Source organism: Puma concolor, chromosome C1 (genome assembly GCF_028749965.1).
Source record: "Puma concolor isolate L17-30 chromosome C1, mPumCon1.1.hap2, whole genome shotgun sequence".
NCBI classification, from domain to species: domain Eukaryota; kingdom Metazoa; phylum Chordata; class Mammalia; order Carnivora; family Felidae; genus Puma; species Puma concolor.
The window spans coordinates 58646355-58652375 of record NC_141674.1 but is presented as its reverse complement, the minus strand read 5'-3'; the positions used below and the strand labels follow the sequence as shown (position 1 = coordinate 58652375).

Sequence of the window (6021 nt, the reverse complement as noted above, 5' to 3'; positions counted from 1 at the left end):
GTTCAATCAGAGAAAAGAACTGCCGTGACTGATACAGAAAAAGGAATTTATTAAGAGATTAGACCTTGCAGTATTCTGGGAGTTGGTGGTGCTGAGAGCTGTATTTGAAAACAGGAAACAAAATTTTACTACTTTAAGAGTAATTCAGGGACACCTGGGTGGCTCAGTCGGTTAAGTGGCCGGCTCTTGGTTTCAGCTCATGTCATGATCTTACAGTTCATGAGTTCAAGCCCTGCATCAGGCTCTGTGCTGACAATGCAGAGTCTGGTTGGGATTCTCTCCTCTCCCTCTCTTTAAGCCCTCACCCCCACCCCATTCTCTCTCTCTTAAAATAAATAAACTGTTTTTTAAAATATAGTTTAGGGGCGCCTGGGTGGCGCAGTCGGTTAAGCGTCCGACTTCAGCCAGGTCACGATCTCGCGGTCCGTGAGTTCGAGCCCCGCGTCGGGCTCTGGGCTGATGGCTCAGAGCCTGGAGCCTGTTTCCGATTCTCTGTCTCCCTCTCTCTCTACCCCTCGCCCGTTCATGCTCTGTCTCTCTCTGTCCCAAAAATAAAAATAAACGTTGAAAAAAAAAAAATTAAAAAAAAAAAAAAATAGTTTAAAAAAAAAGAGTAAATTCAGCCATTCCAGGTTAAATTCAACCAATTTAGAATTTGTCATCTCTGCTTTTCTCAGAGAAATAGCATATAAGTTCCCAAAGAAGAGTCATCATAAGAAGCAGGAGTAGGAATGCTTACTTCGGCAGCACGTATACTAAAACTGGAACCATACAGAGAAGACTCGCCTGGCCCCTGCCCAAAGATGCCACACAAATGCATGAGGCCTTCCATATTTTTATCCTGTTATATGCCCTGTGTCTGTTTTCCAATAAAAATAAATAAATAAAAAAGAAAGAAAAGAAACTGAAGGAAAAATAAAAAGAAGCAAGGGTGGGAAGTAGGAGCTCAGAGGTGAAGGGAAGGTAGCTGATTCTCCCCTATAGATCCTGGGTCCTACACTCTGCTGCCATCTAGTGAGATTCCAGTCCCAGTCAATGCTCAGATGTGTCTTCAGTCCACACTGGCATTCGCTGAGGCAGCCAACTTCCCACCTGGTCTTTGATTTTATGGTCCACACTTCTTTCCTCTGTAGTGTCCCTCAACAAGGATATGAGACTTTCTCAGATCTATCAAGTCTCTCTCTCTCTCTCTCTCTCTCTCTCTCCCTCTCACAGCTAACAGATGTCCTCCTTAAGAATATGGAGAAAAATTAGCACACTATGCCACCCCAGTACCACTAGAGTTCCATTAAACCCTCTGCCCCTGACTCTATTTTATGGCATTCCTGACATGGTGACATGGGGACTCCATGATACTGAGAAGTGGCCTTCTTATGTGACTCCAGGCAGGAAGTGAGAGAGAAAAGAGACACTCATACTTCCTGGGGAGTCCATCCTCCCTCCTTCTCAGAGACCTTCACACCCGTTCAGCATTACCATTATCTCCTCAATTCATCTCCTTTTTCTAGCCCACAGAAGGTTCACCATTCCTGTTTTGACTGGGTTTATTTTTGTTTGTGCGGGATTTATGTTTTACAACTTTAATAAAATATTTTAAATATTCCATACACATTGAAAACCCTACAGTACGTTACAAATGTGTGTAAGGCAAGGCATTCTTTACATGCCCGGTGATGATGCTGATGTTCTACTAGTGCCCTGCCAACAGACTGCTGCCATACATTTGAACATTCGGCACGTCAATCGAGAAACAGATTGTACCAAATCCAGGGCTTTCAAAGCGAAGTAAAATAGAGCAGTTGAGAAATGAAAGTATTACTGATAAAACAAGAATTTAAATTTATGGTTCAAAATGAGAAATTTATACTTTCTATTCTAAGCTTCTCAACACTAGTTGAGAAATAATAAAAAAAAAAAAACTAATAAAACCTGACTCTTGGTTGCAGCCCATTTAATTTTTAACTGCAAAATCCAGCCTGCATATTATGAAAACAATTCTTCTCCTTCAATAGCTATTGGCAAGAAGATGAAGATTTTCTGCACAGGCCCCTCACAATGATTAATAGACACCATTTCCTTCTGGACCAAGTTACCAGACCTTTGGTCACAAACATAGCTTCATAAATCTTGAAGATAAGCAATAGCCTAAGTGAAAGTGCCTACAAACAAGATTTTAATATATAGGAGGATGAACCCACAAAGAAGCACACAAAAGCCAGTGTACCCTCTTTCCCCCACTCACCCCATTCTCTGAAAAATTCAAACTGTGCAGTGTGAAAATGTAAGAAGAACATGAATTTACTCAACTTGGCTTGTCTGGCTGGTTAGCATAAATACACATATGAAGTGGTTTTTACATGAAGCAGGTTTTAGTTGCTGGAAAGAAAATGTGGAATTTTTCTAAAGAAACAAAGAATAAATTCTTTTGCTGGAGTGTTACAAAAGATTCTAAGAACCTCTGAACCACACTAGCATATTATCATCCCTATTTGTCTAGTGACCATTCCAACACTACGGTCTCCCCTGCCATGCCCAACCTCAATGTGGCTTCTATTAGGTCCTCCCTCAGCGCAGGGCCTGAAAAGATCACCTATGTTGGTACCCAAGCCCCTAGAAAGTGCTGTAAGAGCTTTATTTCTATTTCTGATAACATTTGAGTGACAAGCAAACTTTTAAAAGGAGGAAGGAAGTTAAAATGAAAACCATTCACTCGTAAAGAAGTTATTTGTAAACACTGTCAATAAGAATTATTGTAGCAATGACTAAATCCCCGCCTACTGAGCCTGGTGCCCTGACATATCCATTACCTGTTCAAGCTTCACAGTAGTGTACTTGCTTCTTCCTGCTGCATGCATTCAGTGGGTTGGGTAGCTTTTTTTCTAGAAATGTATGAAAGATACACAGTCAAAAAATTACAATTAGATGGGGCGCCTGGGTGGCGCAGTCGGTTAAGCGTCCGACTTCAGCCAGGTCACGATCTCGCGGTCCGTGAGTTCGAGCCCCGCGTCGGGCTCTGGGCTGCTGGCTCAGAGCCTGGAGCCTGTTTCCCATTCTGTGTCTCCCTCTCTCTCTGCCCCTCCCCCGTTCATGCTCTGTCTCTCTCTATCCCAAAAATAAATAAACGTTGAAAAAAAAAATTAAAAAAAAAAAATTACAATTAGGGTCAACTTCAGCATTTTCCAACTTTTCCTCCTTCCTCTTTCTATAACCTATTCTTCTCCTTTCTCACCTTCCTCAAACTTATCAGTATGTCTATGGCTTCCCCAGAAAAGTAATACACAGTATGTGGAACCATGTTTTCCAGAAGTGTCTAGTTTCAAAATCCAATGTTAATGTGAATTCTGAACCTTCGTCCAATGACTCTTCATCTCCAGATGCTATCTATAGGCTGAAGAAGTTAATTTTTAAAAAAATGAATCACTCCAGAGTTGTTCAGTAATTGTTCTAACAGTGCCTAGACACCATGTTTCTGTTTTTCTGATTGTTTTAACTGTAACAATTTTCCTTTTTAGCAATTTTATAATCAGTATTACACCCAGCTGTCAACTATTTCAGGGCCTTTAAAACAAAAATGTTCTGCCTTATCTGGGTCTGATTTTATCTTGTAAGTTTTTGTCAGAACTTTCTTGGTAAAGTAGTCACTGGGTTCAACATGGAAATCTAAAACAAGACACAGCTCAACCAGATCCGAAAATTCTACCCTGCAGGTTGCTCAAGATTTGTTCATCGTATGTCTGTGCTAATTCACTTACCTACCTAGAGGTTGGAGAATATATCTAGAGCAGGGAAACCAGAACTTTGAAATTCATTTGGGATCTGGGTTTCCTACTGTTGCTGCTTTTACTTCTGGTTTGACTTGTTTATTTTTCAGGACTGTTTTAGATTGTTTGAGCCACTATAACAAAATATCAGAGACTGGGTGAATTATATGCAACAAACATTTATTTCTTATAGTTCTAGAAGCCTCAAAGTCCAAGATCAGGACGCCACCACACTTGGGTTCTGGTGAGAGCCCTCTTCTGGGTTGTAGACTGCCAACTGCTCACTATGTTCTCACATGGTGAATGACTGCACTAGATCTCTGGAGTTTCTTTCATAAGAGTACTAATCCTATTTGAGTGCCCCCCTTCATGACCTCATCATCACCCAAAGGCCCCAGCTTCTAATGCCATTAATTCAGGGTTTAAGATTTCAACATATAAATATTGAGAGGCCATAAACATTCAGACCATAGCAAGGACTCCAGCCAATTTATTCTCTACATCATTTTCACTGTTCCAGTCTACCTCTGCTTCTAGAAGTTCAACATTACCACAGAAATTTTTTTCCCTTGCCAAGGAAAGATTGGGTTTAATGCTGCATACTTTATTTCTAAGTATAATTTCTTCATAGATCTTGGTTTCCAGATGAGCACATTGCACCTGAAGGTATCTCAGGGCATTGGTCTTCTTACTGCTTAGGTAGAGTTTCAATGTCGCTTAAAGGAATGAAAAGATGATTTTAAGTCGTTCTCAAAAAAAATCCCAAAACGTGAAGATCCTGCATCACCAGGATTTTCATCTAATTTACATTAGATTTTCTTTATTATCTTGCACTTTTAGCAGCTTCTAAGAAATCCAAAGGAACATCATTAGTTGTCAGAATGCTTTTAGCCCTCATGACTCTTCCAATAGGGCAGCACCGTGGCTGTGCTCACTCTTTGGGCATGGCCCCCAGTGACATGCTTGTGTGCAAGGGAGAGATTTTAAACACCTATTTGTCACATTAACCTAGCTTATAGTCTCCCAAAATATAATTTATATATCCATGAGAGGTGCTTTTTTTTCACTTAAAAGCAATAATATTCATATGCATTTAATCACGTGTACCTGTGTTCTGTTTTCAAGGGGCAATGGGGTTCTCAAAGGCCTCAAATCTAGTAGTACATGGGGAAGAATCCTGCACTTAAAAGGAGTGATTTGGGTGGAAAGGGGGACATATGCAGTCATGCTTTACAGTATCATCCCACCATACGACCTACAGTCCGGTGTCCTTTGTCCACAAGGCAGTCCATGTTCCGACCCCTGCCAAGGATTCCATCCTTATATCCTGTCACTCCTAACCCTTCCCTTCACACATGTACAAACCTGTGCCCCTACAGTACATCATCTACAGATCATTACACTCTAAGACCAGGATGTATTCTTGTTTTCTCTTCTCCACTAGAATCTTTAAGAGGAAGGTTGATAAAGTAAGTACCCCCTCTATCTAATAGTACATATAATAAGTACTCAGTAAATATAAATGAATTAATAAAACAAACGAACATTACTATCTCATACAGGATTACTATCTCATACAGGATTTATATTAATTATTGTTTTAAAATTTTTTAATGTTTATTTATTTTTTGAGAGAGAGAGAGAGACAGAGTGCGAGCAGGGGAGGGGCAGAGAGAGAGGGAGACACAGAATCCAAAGCAGGCCCCAGGCTCTGAGCTGTCAGCACAGAGCCCGATGCAGGGCTTGAACCCATGAATCGTGAGATCATGAGACCACAACCGGAGCCAAAGTTGGATGCTCAACCAACTGAGGCACCCAAGCACCCCAGGATTTATTTTAATTATTGATTACTTACCTTACCTTGTCATTTGACAAATAAATGTCTGCTCATTTCCACCATGGCCACTGTCCAGCCTCCACTTCTATTATCACCACTTAATTGTGGAGTCTTTGGGGACAAGAAAACATGTCATTAGCTAGTGTCCTCTGAAGCACATATGACACTGCCTGGCATGAAATTAGTATTTTAACTGCACTCACAGTATTATCTCAAGCTTGCTTTTACACTTTGTATGTCACTAAGTGGACACCACTTGTATCTTCCATAACAGGCTTTAAAATGCATTTTACAGTCTTCTCACTTTATCTCCTAAGATATATTGCAAATGGAAGTCACTGTGAGTGATTCAACACTTATCATCAAGATATTATGAAGATTTCAAAATGCTTTAAAATTGATTCAGCAGTTAAATATTTCTCC

General features: G+C 40.4%; 1 non-coding gene and 1 pseudogene across 1 annotated transcript; one reads left to right on the top strand and one right to left on the bottom strand.

Annotated features, from left to right (window-relative positions):
* The first annotated feature begins 731 nt into the window (after nucleotides 1-731).
* On the top strand, nucleotides 732-838 carry LOC112849051 (U6 spliceosomal RNA). The gene has a single exon (XR_003222501.2). It is a non-coding gene; the product is annotated as a U6 spliceosomal RNA (small nuclear RNA).
* Nucleotides 839-3209: 2371 nt separating this feature from the next.
* Nucleotides 3210-5079, bottom strand: LOC147578097 (nucleosome assembly protein 1-like 4 pseudogene; annotated as a pseudogene).
* Nucleotides 5080-6021: the final 942 nt, after the last annotated feature.